This window comes from Sorex fumeus, unplaced genomic scaffold (genome assembly GCF_029834395.1).
Source record: "Sorex fumeus unplaced genomic scaffold, SorFum_2.1 ptg000055l, whole genome shotgun sequence".
Lineage (NCBI taxonomy): Eukaryota > Metazoa > Chordata > Mammalia > Eulipotyphla > Soricidae > Sorex > Sorex fumeus.
In genome coordinates this window covers 1,415,460-1,432,256 of record NW_026606112.1, presented here as the reverse complement: position 1 = coordinate 1,432,256, position 16,797 = coordinate 1,415,460, and the positions used below count along the sequence as shown (strand labels likewise).

Here is a 16,797-nt window from a genome sequence, read left to right as displayed (position 1 = left end):
GTTCACACTCCTCCTTAGAGCGCTTACATGTCTCCTTAACTTTGGTGCTCTCTGAGTTGCTCTTTAGTTATGGTGCTTACACACACCTGTCATCAATGCAATTGGACGTCTCCATTGCTGGTGCTGGGGATCAAGGAAAGGAGAGCTACCAGGCACAAACAGCAGAGCTGGCAGGACCACACTGTGACTGACAAGGCCACGGACTCATGTCCCAGCCTCGAACCCACCTATTTCCGACATGCGAAATGTATTCTGTTTTGTCCAACTTTCTAGGTGTCAGAGGAAATGGAAGAAAGTATTGAAGGTTTTTAGGATGCTTTATAATGACCTGTGATTTCTGGCTAAAGAAAATATTAACTGGGGCTGTAGTGATAGCACAGTGGGTAGGGCATTTGCCGTGCACATGGCCGACCCAGGTTTGATTCCTAGCATCCCATATGGTCCCCTGAGCACCGCCAGAAATAATTCCTGAGTGCATGAGCCAGGAGTAACTCCTGCATATCACCAGGTGTGACCCAAAAAGAAAAAAAAAGAAAAAATATTAACCGTTTGTTTGTGCAGCACACCTACTTTAATGTCCACTATGTGCCAAGTGATTATTTCAGGTTCTAAAATCTAATGAAAAGACAGAAAAAATTAACAAGGAAGAAAAACCCATTCTACTTGTAGGCAGCCTCTATCTGTGGGTATTAGAAGAAAACTTAATGTTTGATGTTTTCAAGGTTAATGCCTTTGGAGCTATTGCACATGATTTATTTTATTTTTTAAATTATCCTCTTTCAAATAAAGTATTTGGAGATGTACTACTTATGCTTGAATCTATAATGACAGTTTTTTTAGCCTTAACTACATGCACATATTATTATTAGCATTTAATTATCCTGATAACATGAGAAGGAAGATATTGTTACTATACCCATCTGACAAGGCTGGGAGCCAGAGTTGGTTGAATCTGCTGGTGCAATAGCTACAGATATGGAAGACCAACTGTTCATTCACACAACCCAGCTCTATAAAGGAAAGGCATTCTAATGTGTAATGCATCAGAGATGAACCTTGAGGACACTGGACTGGGAGAACTTAGCTCATGACAACACAATGAAGATGATTCTACTTAGATGAGGTCCCTTGGAGGAGTCAAATTCAATAGGAACTGAAAATGGAATGTGAATCGCAGAGGCTTGTGGAGAGAGAAGAGCAAAATTACTATTGAATAGATATAGAGTCCAGCTGGGACAGAGGAAGTGTCCTGGAGAAAGCTGTTGGTGAGGGTACACAGAACTATGTACTTAGTGCAACTGACCTGTGCACTCAAATGTGTTCCCTCTCCACTATGTCTATATGAACACAGTAAAAAGGAACAAAACCTTGAAGAATTCTGGGAAACATGACCTTACACCCAGGAATTCTGGGACTGATAGTTCACTGTTTTCTTTTTCCCAATGTAGGCTGCTCAGAGATCCTGGCTACATCTGAGAAGATTTTCTTTGGACTCTGATGGTTGGTGTCAAACTCAATGTAAAAAAGTCTCCGCCTCACCATTAATGCCTTTCTCCCCCTGGGTTTCAGTACAGTTAGAACCGGCTCAGGGACTGGAGACACCTGGCTACAAGACAGAACACTTTTTGTCAAAGTGGTTCGGTTGGGAGGTGATGAGAAGCTGTTAATCTAGGCCAGTGACCTTTTCCTGCCAACGTGTAGAAAACACTCAGTTGCTTTCCAAACGTGAGCCAGCAGTCCTGCGGGCTATCACGACTCTGTTCAAGCTGAGGCCTGTCAGCTAGAAAACAAACAGAGCCGCTGAGGGAGGAGAGGAGACTCCTGTGGAAGGTCATGCCCTCGGCTTTCTGGGGGCTCCACACATGGGCCTCCCTCTCATCTGCCTACCTGGAAACTCCTGCTGCAGAGGCCACTGGACTTTGAGTCTCCTCAGTGTTCGCTCGAATAAGATGGACTTGGTGAGGGGCTGGAGCAATAGCACAGTGGGTAGGGCATTTGCCTTGCATGTGGCCGACCTGGGTTCGATTCCCAACATCCCATATGGTTCCCAGAGCACCACCAGGAGTAATTCCTGAGTGCATGAGTCAGGAGTCACCCCTGAGCATCGCTGGGTGTGACCCAAAAAGAAAAAAAAATGGACTTGGTGAGGGTTAGAATAAAGGGGTGTCTATGGTCAACCCATCCTGGGATGCAGCAGCGAGTCTGAGGTATTTTGTCTGTTGTTGTGGGGGCCACTCCTACTGGTGTTTAGGGGCCACCAGAGTCACATCCAGTCCCTGGGATTCAACTCAGGGCCTCACATATGTAAGGCACATTACCCACCCAGTCGATTGGAGTGGACTGTTTGGCTCAGACAAAAGGCGGTTTCCCATGGGCTGCATTTTAGGAGGGCTGGAATGTCAGCACACAGCCCCGGCTCTGCCAGCACCAAGTTCTGTACAGTCCGCCAGTATTCTTCAGGACCAAAGGGAGTTCTAGGCAATAGATGAACACGCCAAGAGGAGAAGCATGGCCACAGCAGCTTGTCCCAGATTAATGTGGGTTTTATTCAACCTTCCCTAGTCTAGCAAGCCTTTAGTCCTGGTTCCTTTCCTAAGTGCTCTACAAATGCTAACCCCCATCCTCCTCCTAACCCCCATTAGGAGGAGGATGAGGATTAACATTGTAGAGTCCAATGAGATGTGACTCCATTGGGCAAGAGAGACACTGGGAAGTTAGGAATTGACTGAAGGTCGACTTGAAAGAAGTGGAGCCTGGCAATCTGGTGTCAACCTAGACTCCTAACTACCACTCTTCATTGTTCTTTCACATGGAAATGACCAAAAAAAAAAAAAAAGAGGGAATGAAGGGCTGGGGTGATAGTCCAGTGGATACTGGCACGTGGCCAATCCAGGTTCAATCTTCAGAACCCCATATGATCTCCCAAGTCTATCAGGAGTGATTCCTGGGTGCAGAGCTAGGAGTAAGCCCTGAGCACTTCCCGGGTGTGCTACCTCCCCTCCTCCCCCTGAACAGAACAACAACAACAACAAACCAAAGGAAAGGGGATGAATATTTGAAAGTCCTTTCCAAAAGTTGTAAGGCTGGATACCTGTCTCATGGGTCCACAGGACATGACAAAAGCAGCCTCAGCTGAGTACTGAAAACTCTATTCCCCGAATCTCAAGCACTCTAAATCTCCCTTCTGAGAACTAGAGTACTGGCACATTTTTAGTAGCTCACACTTTGGAGGAGCCAATATCAAAGTGTGTTGGAGTTGGTGGATTGTCTCTGAGGAGAGCATGGTGAGGAGATCAGAACAAACCCGAAATGCATCCCCTGGTTGACAAATACATGATCAAGGCTCATTCAAGGGTTTGCCTGCTCAAAGGGATTTCTTGCTGTCTTGCAGAAGCTGCAGGGAAAAGTGCAAGCCCTGGAGAGAGAGGCCATATTGTGTGAGCAGAAGTAGGTCACTATCTTCCCAAGCCAAGTTTTAGAATGTCGCTGATAATACCTTCTCTGATCATGCAGAGGAAAGAGGCAACCGATGGCTGATCAACATGGAGGGATGATGTAAAATATTAAAGCTGAGAATCAGGAGATGTCTTCTGGGCTGGGAACAGACTAAGAGATACAGAAATTAAGTTTCAAGCTTGGTGGTACAGCTTGACAAATAGTCAGAGACTTAGAAGCCAAACACTCCTGGATTCAATACCTGGCCCTGACACTTGCTAGTGGTTCTGACTCTGGAAAATCACCCCTAAACATGCTCAATTCCATTTCGACATGGCAAATATTGGCCTTTTAATATACCTCTCTCAGGATGGTGAACACTTTATCAAATAATGAACATAAAGGGTATTACAATGCTCGTTTTCTCTAACTCTATTGTCCATAGTTTCAACTATAAAATCCTATATGCATCACCTGGTTCACTCTATAAGTAGGAAGTTCCTTTTTTTTGGGGGGGGGGTGTCTGCAAATACCGTAGAGAAAGTCCATAGGACTAGGGAGATAGTTCAAGGGGGTGAGGTGCGCCTTGTCCTCCTGGTTCCAGTCTTGGCACTGCATAGTCTTCTGAACATTGCTGGGAACATCTCCGAACACTGAGGCGGGAGTAACCCCCAAGCACTGCCAGGAATGCCCCCAAAACAAACCAAAAATATCCATGTAAATGAATAGTAATAATACTTTCAGATTCCTAAAATAATCTACCAAATAATGTCAGATAAGAACATCCTACTTGTGAACTGTGGGGAAAGTTTATAATTTTATCTCCATGAGGAAGGGAAGTAATGGGGGTTCAGGGGGCAGGGGCCTCAGGTGCATCAGTAATGTGGGGAGTGGTACAGCTGTAAATATCAAACCACACTCAACAACACTGAAAACATGCAATCGAAGCTACAACCACCAAATTTTCAAATGTGCCTGTCAAGGTGGCAGGCTGGGGGTGCTGGGAGGGAACTTGGGAACACTGGTGGAGGGAAGCTGATGCTGATGGTGGGATTGGTGTTAGAACATTATATGCCTAAAAATCAGATATCAGTAATTTTGTAAATAATAGCACAGTGGGTAGGGTATTTGCCTTGCATGCGGCCGACCTGGGTTCGATTCCTCTGCCCCTCTTGGGGCTACCGAGAGTATCTCACCCGCATGGCAAAGTCTGGCAAGCTACCCATGACGTATTTGATATGCCAAAAACAATAACAATAAGTCTCACAATCTGTTGTGAGACATTACTTGCCCACTTGAGCAAAAAACAACGGGAGGACAGTGCTACAGTGGTTTGTTACTAAAATTTACTAAAATACAATCCAGGAGCAATAGCACAGGGGGTAGGGCATTTGCCTTGCATGCTTTGCATGCAGAAGACCCGGGTTAGATTCCTCCGTCCCTCTCAGAGATCCTGGTAAGCTACCAAGGGTATCCCGCCTGCACAGCAGAACCTGGCAAGCTCCCCATGGTGTATTCGATATGCCAACAACAGTAATGACAAGTTTCACAATGGAGACGTTCCTGGTGCCCACTTGAGCAAATCGATGAACAACGGAAGGACAATGCTACAGTGCTACTTAAAATTTTAAAAAATTAATAATTAAAAGAGAAAAAATAGTAAAAATACTATTCCTCTCCAAAGATTTATAGAAGAAAAACACCTCATCCTGTATTCATTGTATCTATCAGGCTGTTATCTTTATTTTGGTTTGAGGACCTGACTCAGCAGTGCTCAGGGTTCTATGCTCATGGATCACTCCTGGAGGGGGTTGGGGAACTATGTGCAGTGTCAGGGATGGAATCAGTCACACACAATGTAAGAGCCTTAACCTCTGTTACTGATTTTTCCCACATCCCCACTCTAGCTATTAGTTTTAGCCGTAAACTTGGTAAATAACTTATAATTGCAGAAGGGAAGAAACCACAATGGCTGCTCCTCAACTGAATTACTTTGGTAGCCAAACAGTGAGGAAAATGTTCCAGTGCCCCTTTTGTCAAAGCGATTCCTCTGTGTCCCTGTCATCTGCTTAACCCCTGTGGTATGTGGGACGAGGAGCAGGGTTTTGAGGAGGGCAGTGCCCAGCCCTCTTTTCCCTTCTCCAATTTTTCTCTTCATGGCATCACATCTTGACAACCTCCTTCAACTGTGACCCAATAGTTGGAGAATTTTTTCCCCCAGTGATAGAGGGATCTTGGATAGGTGAGAAATGGGTTTAACTAGGGACAAAAAGTCCACATCTTTCTGGAAGCATCCTGATCCTCCCACCCCGGATATGGACAAGCACCATTGTTCTAAGAGATAAATGCAGAAACTACCCCATTTTGGACAGAAACACAACTTATTTCTGCAAAATGATGAGTGGCAGACTTCACTGGAACCTGGCCCATGCTTTTACACACACACACACACACACACACACACACACACACACACACACACACATTGTAACAGTTTTTAAAAAAAGTAAGGGAAAAAGATCTAAATCTTCAGTGTCATTCCTTTCCTTTCAGAATTAACTTTTTCTCTTGGTGGAGGAAGTACTGTATCTGGGGCACTGTGAAGTTTCATCTCTGGTTCTGCCCACAGAGCAGGGAAACTTGCCTTTTCTAGAAGATCTTTGTCCTGGAAACCTTGAACTCTGTGATGAATGTTGTCATTCAAACCCACCGTGAGCCAGGAACCCTCCTGCCTGCTGAGTTTTTGAGTCTCCCCAGCTCTGGTTGTTCCTGGTTAGTTGGTTCTGTGTGACCTTGTGAACTCTCCTTCTTCCTGCAAGATCCAGCCCAACACACACACATATCCAGGCATCAGAAATCCACAAGTCCCTTCAAAGGTGACTTCGTCTTTGTCAGCATCGAGAGCAGCCTTGTACCGGTCCTTGCTCATCAGTGGGTTTCGAACAAACCCTGGAGATGGATTGACTCTCTTTGGTATTTGTTTCCCATAAATTCGGCTCAGCTTAGGTGAACCTTGGCTTGGACTGGAAGGAGAATTTGTTTAGTTACGCCAGGCTGGAGGCACTAAATTGGACTATATTGTCACTTCTCTTTGCTTATATAAACAAGCCCTCAGACTGTTCAGCCCTTGTCGGGGACTGTAATCGGTCAAGTCCACTGGCTGAGCTATAACTCAGAAGGAAAAAGTCCGATAACTTAGTCTGTGCTTCACCTTTCAAGAGCCATCAGCCCATCCATCACCCCGACAGAAAAAGTTTCTCATTCCCACACAGTGAGCCCCAAAAGGCTTTTCCTGGTGTTAGTTCTTAAAAATAGCATCTGTGCCGAGGACATTATTCTCTAAAATTTTACACGAGTGCCAATGAGTCTACTAACTCAGCCCCATTTGTGGCTTCCTCTGGGCTCGTTCTGTTTATTTAGACCTGAGTGAATATTCAAGAAAAATCCTGTTTCACAGGTCAGCCCTTTATGTCCTGACCCAGCCTGCCTAATATACTCTACACTTTGAACCCCCGGTTAGTGTGTCTCCAAGGGTCGAGACAAACCTGCTTGACTTTGAGAACATTCATCATTGCTGCCTGCTGACTTGGCATCTATAGGACTGAGCGCCATATTAGATGGGGAAGCTGAAGCAGAGAACGACCAAGATTCTCTCTCTCTCTCTCTCTATTGCCTTTTGGGTCACACCCAGCTATGCTCAGGGGTTACTTCTGGCTCTGTACTCAAGAACTACCCCTGGAAGTGCCGGGGGGACCATATGGGATGCTGGGAATCGAACCCAGGTCTGTTGCATGCAAGACAAACGCCCTACCTGCTAGGCTATCGCTCCAACCCCTGACCAAGATTCTTGGTGTTCTGAAGTTTATTCTCATCTGGGTGAGCAGGTCAAGCAAAGCCACAAAAATCATTACAGAAAGATAAACTACAACAGGACTAGCTAGGATGACGTGGCATGACTAGTCCTCTAGATGCAGGGCTCAACATGACCTCGCATGTATCTTTTCAAATGCTATTTATTGCAGAGAGCTATTGCACACAATTCACATTGATCAGGTCATTGATCAATTCACGCACAAGGTGTTCTGATTCATAAAGTTTCTTGAACATTTAAGTTAGGATCAGTTTATAACACTCAGTGTCAGAATCCAAGCTACCCAAAGTCCAAGTCAGGCTTCCATTAGCTTATTGGCTCCCGGGGCTTCATTCATGGTCAATCCTCCCCCGCCCCCCCCCCCCCCATGCTAGAGAACTTGATCCCAGAGTAAATGCAGAAATTGTACCTGCCAATGCACTCTATACTTCTGCTTTTACACACAGTTTTGGTGGACTCAGCCTTTCTTGGAAATCCCAGAACTGATATTTGTCATCCCAGACTATTTAAAGAAGATGCCAGAATTTTTCTTGAATGGCTGGCTTCCAGGTGTAGCTGTCCACACTTTGCTCTTACTTCCTGATTGGTTACACCCCGGGTGCAGCTCTCCTCCTTACTTTGGTCCCAAAGTGTTTGGTAGCGAGGGTCACTCCATCTTCTTTTACATTTCATTTATACCTTATTATGGGGTGTTTCTGAAACAAGACCTTGGGGCCAGAGAGGTAGTAGAGAGAGCAGTGTGCTTGCTTTGTATGTTGTGGACCCTGAGTTCAATCCCTGGCACCCCTCTGGTCTCCTGAGCCCTACCAGCAGTGATCCCTGAATGCAGAGCAGGGCATAGTCCTGGAGCATTGTTAAATGTGGACCCCAAAACTAAAGCGAAAGAATAAACAAAAACACTGTAACTTTGAGTAGATCTTGAAGGATCCAAGGGGGTCAGCTCATCCAGAGAGGAAGTGAGTAGGCAGAGGACTAGGCCTTTAAGACCTTAGTCTTGCTGGGCAATAATAAGTCCTGACTTCATTCCCTGGATGATTGGACACCTGAGCTTCTGTCTTACTTTTATTATTGCTTTGAGATTAGCCAGAAGTGATGTTGGAAGATTCCCAGTCTTATCCTGAATGATTGCATTACTGTAGGGAAGACTCCCTTTCTGCAGACCCCCTAGTGAAGCCAGAGGCGGGGTAGAGGGGGAGAATGTGTGACAGAAATAGTGAGCTGAGCTCACCAGATGTCTGATTCCCTACAACCTCAGGTGAACACCAAGAACGGGCCTTTTAAGACGTGCAATGCAGGGCTGCTTCCAGGTTGTAAATGAGTCACCAGGGGGAGTTGGTTTTCCTTCCAGAGGTCAGCCATTTTCTTTGGGGAGTGTTTTTGGTATTATTCCCCATTTGGGGAGAACTGGGACTCCTGAATGTCATTTATTAGAGGCCAGGATTACCTCATCCTCTGAGAGTGCTCTGAGGATTGCGCTTGTTTGACACGTTTAAGCGAAGATGAAATTCATTTCACAGTGAGGAGTGTTGAGAAGCTGATATAACCCCCAGGTGTGGCAACGCCATGCTCAGAATTGAATCGTACAGTGATCTGAGGATCCCTTCAGAATACAAGAGCCAGGAAGAAGGGTACATTTTTTTAAATGGAATCACTGTGAGATACAGTTATAACACTTTCATGTTTGAGTTTCAGTCATACAATGATTGAACACCCATCCCTCTACCAGTACACATTTTCCACCAACAATGTCCCCAGTACATCACCCCTTACCTTCATTTCAACCTTCCCCCTGCCTCCATGGCAGACAGTTTCCTTCATAGTCTCTCTCTACTTTTGGGCATTATGGTTTGCAACACGAACAATGAGAGGCCATCATGTTTGGTCCTTTATCTACTTTCAGCTCACATCTCCCATCCTGAATGATCCCTCCAACCATCACTGACTTAGTGACCTCTTCTCTATTCTAGCTACCTTCTCCCCCAGCTCATAAGGCAGGCTCCCAAACATGGACCAGTATTCCTGGCCCTTGAGTCTACTGTTCTTCGGTGTCAGTCTCATGTTATTTTATATTTCACAAATGAGTGCAGTCATTCTATGTCTATCTCTCTCTTTCTGACTCATTTCACTTAGCAAGATACTCTCCATGACCAACCACTTATAAGCAAATTTCATGACTTCATCTTTCCTAACAGATCCATAGTATTCCATGTGTATATGTACCAAAGTTTCTTTAACCAGTCCTCTGTTCTCGGGCACGTGGGTTGTTTCCAGATTCTGGCTATTGTGAACAGTGCTGCAGTGAATCTACAGGTGCAGATGTCATTTATGCTGTGCTTTCTTGCACCCTCAGGATATATTCCCAGAACTGGTATTGCTGGATCATATAAAAGCTCAATTTCTAGTTTTTTAAGGAATGCCCATATTGCTTCCTTGAAAAGACCGGATCAGTTGGCATTCTGACCAAATGAAAGAGCGTCTTTTCTCCCCACATCCATACCAGAAATGGTTGTTCTTGTTCTTTTTGATTTGATGTATGCCAGTCTCTATGGTGTGAGACAATATCTCATTGTTGATTTGATTTGCATCTCCCTGATGATTAATGATGTAGAACATTTTTTCACGTGCCTTTTGGCCATTTGTATTTCTTTTTTGAGGAAGCTTTTGTTATTTTTTATCCCCATTTTTAATGGGGTTTGAGGTTTTTTTCTTTTACAATTCTACTAGTGTCTTGTAGAAGGATACATTTCTTAAGGTACTCAGGGTATTCAAGAAAGGTATGTAGTGGGTGCAAGCTAATGTTCCAATATGAAGTGAACTCCAGAAAGAAACAGGTTGGGGGTCCTATTTGGATTTTTATTGGTGTAAGAAAGATGGAGGGTCACTTGCCACACCTTTGAGAAGCACTGACTGATCCTGGGTTCACCCCTGATGCTCCTGGATACTTCCCAGATGATGACCATGGTCGCACTGGTGTCCTCCTGCCTCCTTCCAGGTGCTTGAGACTTCCTCCCCTGCTCTTTTGCGCAGTAAGTCTCAACCTTTCCTCGAAGAATCTCTGTGACTGCCACTGCCACTGTCCTCCCGTTGTTCATCGATTTTCTGGAGCAGGCCCAGAAACGTCTCCATTGTGACACTTGTTACTGTGTTTGGCATATCGATAAGCTCTGTGACATTTTCCATTTATTCACTTTTATAGGTTAATTGAATTGCATCCTCTAGAAGAGGTGTTAAACACCTTGGGTTGGAGAGACAGTACAGGGTTTAAGATGTTTGCCTCGCATGCCACTGGCACTGGTTCATTCCTGGCAACACATATGGTCCTCTGAGCAGCAAGGAAAATGTATGCAGAGAGAAGACAAATAGAAGACAAAGGTAAGAAGCTGCCTACCTGCCAAAAATTGCCTAAGGCTACCGGAAATTGGGATGGAGGCTTAGAACCCATTCTCCTTCACTGCTCCCGAGGAAACCCTTTAAGCCTTTGGTTCTGGCCTTCAATCACCAGAAATCTGTAAGTTTCTCTTGTTTAATTCACTGTGTGCTGTGTTACAGAAGCTCTGGGAAATGGATATACCCTCCCTGCATTTTTCCATGAAGTATAGCATGAACATATGCTTAGAATAAGAAAATTTTCTGACCTTATTTTAATTCAGGTTCAGAGAGGCCTAAACTTTACCAGTCATCACTATTCTTAGTCTCTATTTGTTCTTTCTAAGTCTTTATTACCTACCTTTCTTCCATCATTTAATTAATTTCTTAAAAAGTAGGCTTCATTGTTTGCAGTTTATAGCCAACTGAAAAATAAAGGACTTGCATTTTAACTGCTAAACTCGGGGGTCCAGAGCCTTGGTGTTGGGCCTAAAATGACTAGGAGTTTTCAGTAATTCTAAAGAATTCTTTCTTAGAAGTAAAGGAATCTTACACAATTGGCCTAGGAATCTCTCCACCACAAATAAGAGTGTGTCTTTGAAAAAGTGTATTCTGAGTTTTCTATAACTGACTTGCTAATGAAACTTCAACACATGCTTATCATTTAGTTGTGGTTTTGCTCACAGGTTACCTGAGTCATTAAGCTGAAATGTTGCATTATTTGTAATAATTATCCAGGATTTAAAAAAAATCTGTAGAGATGTATATTTTTTGCCAAGTATTGTCAGAACATTTAAAATAAGTCTTTTCTTTCTGCTGAATGTAACAGAGTTAATAGGACTACTTGATTACTGATTAGCAGGATGGAAACCGAATTGGAGAGAGTGACATGACCTTTATATTTTATAGGCACTGGGTTACAAATTTAAAATGGAGATACCAAGAGAAACCATGTTCAGGAAATCAAATAACTACATTTCTTTGATTAGTTAAAATGGCCCTTTCCACTCCTTTTTCTCACCACAAATGTTTTATTCAGAATAAAATTCATGACTGAACAGAATACACTTTTTTCTAGCTGTCTACGGAGTAGATATATACCGTTAATGTACACTGTTGATACGGACAATTAATGCGATCATAGACTGGAGGTAAACAGGGATTCATTATAAAAGTTACTGGAGGGGCTGGCAGGAAGAACTTGGGTCAGGGATTCATGCATTTGCAGGGCCCTGGTAAGCTCCCAGCACTGCAGGGATGGCCCCGTGGTCCCTAACTCAGCAGGGCCAAGGAAGTGCCACATTCTTGTGCCTAGTATTGAATCATTTGCCCAGCTCAGTCTTTGGGAAGCAGAAAAAAAGGTATCTTAATAATCTAGGGATTGCTTTCCTAATTTCCTTGGTCAACACATGTTCTGAAGTACTATATCAATCAATCAAGTTCGGATACTTATATCAAACTGATTAAAAGGGAGATAAGAGAGTGGGAAAAATCAAGACACCAAATTGAAAAGAATGCTATCTCAGCTACTGAGTACAGAGAGACATGTGACCCAGAATATAACTAATTTCACCTGTTTAAATCTAAATTTCAGAGTTCCCTGCACATTATCTTTGGATTATGAGTTTGAAACCAATGAGTGTCTATTTTGTATCATTTTTGCATTACAAGAAATGTATGGGTTGCTTTGAGTATCAAAGGAACTATTTATATATTACAAAAACATTTAAAATTTGCCTATAAATATCATTTGACTTTTGTTAGGAAGACTGGGAAATAAATATACAGTACCTGAATGAATCTAGCACTTCCAGCTAGAATGTCCATAATATTCTTATCTAGCATTTGACATTTCTCATGCATCTGAAAACAACAGATTTGATGAGGCTGTATGTAAATTATATAATTCTTAACAGGTATTCTGTTTATTGAAAACAGAACTATTTTATTTGTTTTCTCCAGATCATCGCGTAAGAGAGTAATGAAGATTGTACTTGTGTGTGGTCATATGGTTATCATCCCTTACACCTTCCCCTGTCCTTTCCTTCCTCCCTTCCCCCCTCCATTCCTTCCTTCCTTCCTTCCTTCCTTCCTTCCTTCCTTCCTTCCTTCCTTCCTCCTTTTCTCCCTCCCTCCCTCTCTTCCTCCCTCCCTCCCTCCCTCCCTCCCTCCCTTCATTCCTTTCTTCCTTCTTGTTTTTCTTTTTTTTCTATTCTTGTTTCACAATCCTGTTACATTTCTAAAAGGTGCTCAATTAAGCCAAGTACTGCTGTGGTTGGAGAATATAGATACACAATTTGTGAACAATAGACATTTGTGCTCTGACCACTATTTACTAGCTGTGACCTTTGAGCAAGTCATTTCACCATCCCGACAAAATGAGAGTGTTGGTGTCAATTGTCCAATGTGTTTTCTGGATGTATCAAATTAGTTTATGTGTGAAATAGTGCTTTGTGAAATGAAAGCACTGATCAGGTAGCTCTTGCGATGGAAAAATGATTCTGTCACTTAACTACCATTGACTTTCTTGGTGTCTCCCTTGAGATCACTAACTTTTAGTAGCCACTTGTTAGATGTACCCAAGCATAGAATTATCTCATCATCACCTCCCTGCTATTGAAACAGTAAGGAAGCCCTCAGGTATTTAAGCACTCATTCTGTGTAGAATTCCCGTGCTTCCTAAAAGATGAGAATCAGCATCCAAAGCCTTATGCTTGCCCAAACTTTCCTACCCCCCTCACTCTTCTTATTCCCTAAAAAGGATCTTACAATCCTAATTAGGCCTAGAGAGGCCCACAAAAGAAACATGCTTCCAAGCACTTTGGATTTATGGACTGAAAACAGTAGGCTACTGTGCATTTTCATATATTCAGAGAGACAATTAAGATAACTTTAGTTATGGTTTTGAAAACAGTCAGGGCAGGATTCAACTGAAAGTACAGCTTTTCTCTGTCAAAACCCAAACTGAAATGACATATTTGGAATCTACTCACTCTATTAAAAGCAACCAACCATCTGAAATCATTCAGTGAATTGGAATAAAGTTGTGCAAAGTTTTGTAATTCTCGGGAGAGAAACAAGAGTTTGGAAGAAAGTTCAGCTGCCAAACTGCAAGAACAGACAATTCACAAATAGGGATGTTAAATGGTCCACAATGAGTGAAGAAATGTCCATCTGCACCCAAAAAAGATATGTCAGCAAAAAGAACCCTAAAACTCCTTAGAGAGATATGAAAATACAGTTCAGTACTTCACACTTAGTGGTTGTTCATTTCTGTCAAAAGTACACTCTTGTACCCTGTGGTTGGGAATGTAAATGAGCATACTCTCTTTGGACTGAAATTTGGCAAGATCAGGAATAACTCCACTTTAAGATATTTGTCATTGATTTAAAAAAATTAGGTCTGAATGTATACACTACCATCTTATTCGTAATAGGGAAATTGGAAAGACCTACATATTTAATCACTGGGGAATAATTAAACTCATTAGAGTATAAACATTTGTTATGGATTGCACATGTATTGAACCTTAAAACCAAAAGGAGGTGAGGTCTTTGGAAGGTCATTAGGTTGCCTGTTTCTCCCCTGGGATTAGTGTCCCTATAAAAATTATTGTTCACTCTTTTTCTGCCACATGAGGGTACAAGGGGAAAGCAGCTTGTAGACCACGAAGAGAATCTAGCCAGCTGGTAACTTGATCTTGGATTTCCAACCTGCAAAACTATTAGAAATAAGTCTCTTTATTAAGTCGCACAGTTTTATGATATTCTCTATAGCAACCCAAATGGTCTAAAAGCCAATCCATGTAAAATTGCTACAGTCTCATGTCCAGAAAGAGAGTACAGGAGGCAAGGCATTGTATGAGGCTGACATTGGTTTGAATCCCCAGCACCTGATAAGTTTCCTGATTAGGGCCAGGAATAGTCACTGAGCACAGAGCCAGGAATAAGGCCCAGCACCATTACTCAATATTTGTTTGCCCTCCAAACAAAAGGAAAAAATTTTTTTAATTTAACATTTATGTATTACTATTCTGAAGTTTACTTAATGACATGGGAACATATTATTTGACATTGTGAGTACCGGTGTATAATGCCTATCCGGGAAGTTGATATATAGAAAAAAGTAAAAGGGAATTAACTGTAATGTTAGGAAGAGTTTCTCTATCACTGTTAGCTGAGAATAGGCACTTTTTCTTTCTATATGTTTGTGTTTTCCAAAGTATATGTAACTGATGTGTTTACATTCCTAATCAATAAAATATGATATTAAAAATACTTTGGGTTTTCTCACAACTTCTAGCCGAGATTGCTTGTTCTGAAACTAGAGGCCTTACCTTGCCTTCTGCTCCTTTCTCTAGAAGCGTCCCCATTGTACCAGCAGATGGCCTCAAAGTGAAAGCACTGCAGTTTTGTCAAACCAGAATGAAGAAGAAAGAGGGTGATAAAAAAAAAATTCCCTTATAATTTCTGTTGATCTTTTTTTCCCAAGATTTGTCTCTTCCACTCCAGTGTAAGTTCTGTTAACTTTTATCTTTAAATTCTGCCTAGTGGACAATCTGGAAACAAAGACAGAGCAAAAAAAATTGGAATTTTCCCAACAGAGTTCATTAAAATGGCCTGGGAATGGTGTGACTAAAGTTTCTTCTTATTTCATTCTTATTTGAGATGAATCAGTGCTTTCCCAGGGTGCAGTTGCACACTTTTGAGTCTATATGTGTTTCTAGGGGTTTTTTTTGGGTGGGGGTGCATAGGCTTATTACATTCCTGGTGGTGCCTATCAGGAAACCACATGGAGTTCCAGGGATTGAACCTGTGTCTTCCATGTGCAAGACAAATACCCTACCCACTGTGCTGTTGCTCTGACACTTATAATTGTTTCTATTTTTTCAATAAAAAAGAACTTTTCTCCTTTGAAACAAATAGAAGGCCCTCCCGTTGATCGTCGATTTGCTCGAGTGGGCCCAGTAACGTCTCCATTGGAGACTTTGTTGTTACTGTGTCTGGCATATCGAATACTCTCGGTAGCTTGCCGGGCTCTCCGAGAGGGGCGGAGGAATCGAACTCGGGTCGGCCATGTTGGCCGCGTGTAAGGCGAACACCCTACCCGCTGTGCTATCGCTCCAGCCCTAGAAAACAAATAGAAAACAGCTCAAATTTTGTCCAGCACCCGTCCAGAAAAATTAGGCTCAAACCCACAATGCAGAATCAAGAAGAGCTGGCTATTGGCTATTTTGTGCTTGTTCCTCCAGGTGACTTTCATCTCATTTTCTTCAGAGATGAGTGACCTTGTGCACAGCATCTATGGACTGTGCCTTCTGGACTCTGGGGGATTTGACCACTGGGAGAGCCAGAAGGAGAAGGAGGATGACCTTGAACTCTGTTCCCTGGGGCTCACTGTTGGCTGGGCAAGAGTCGTATCAGCCGTCACCTCTTAGAGGCAGACTCTTCTGACAGCTCATCAAGGAAGAAGAAGGTCAGCACAACATCGAGCTCTGGGTGTCACTTGATCTTTGATGGTTTCCCTTAAATGTGCCCTGCTCTTTGTAAACTGCCTTTCTCAACTCTCTAATTTCCTCTTTCCAATTCACCATCCCTTCCCTGGCAGTTCCTGAGCTGGAAAACTTTTTCAGGATATTACTACTTTATTCTGTGTCATGACTCTCACAGAGAATACTTGAAGCACCTTCACAGAACCCCCTACGATTAGCAGAAGAGTTGATGACTATAATGCCTTACTTAATATGCTTTAATCTATAACAATGTTTCCTGGCAATGGATTTTCCCAAAATATCACTGTCACTGTCACTGTCCTCCCGTAGTTCATGCATTTGCTCGAGTGGGCCTAGTAACATTGTGAGACTTGTTACTGTGTTTGGCATATCGAATACATCATGGGTAGTTTGCCAGGCTTTGACCTGCAGGCAAGATACTCTCGGTAGCTTGCCCCGCTCTCTGAGAGAGGCGGAGGAATTGAACTTGGGTTGGCCGTGCGGCTGCGTGCAAGGCAAACACTCTACCCGCTGTGCTATTGCTCCAGCCCCCCAAAATATCAATATATCAAAACAGAGTCATGCTGGAGTCAACTATTAGTAATAATGAAGAATTAAATTGTGTGCATGTGA

General features: G+C 42.9%; 1 long non-coding RNA gene across 1 annotated transcript in view; it reads left to right on the top strand.

The window, feature by feature from the left end:
- Nucleotides 1–16,026, top strand: part of LOC130033946 (uncharacterized) — a 154,311-nt gene extending 138,285 nt beyond the window's left edge. Inside the window, exons 2-3 of the long non-coding RNA XR_008794029.1 lie at nt 15,034–15,113; nt 15,925–16,026. This is a non-coding gene — a long non-coding RNA (uncharacterized LOC130033946). The remainder of the gene's footprint in view (nt 1–15,033; nt 15,114–15,924) is intronic.
- The last annotated feature ends 771 nt before the right edge of the window (nt 16,027–16,797 follow it).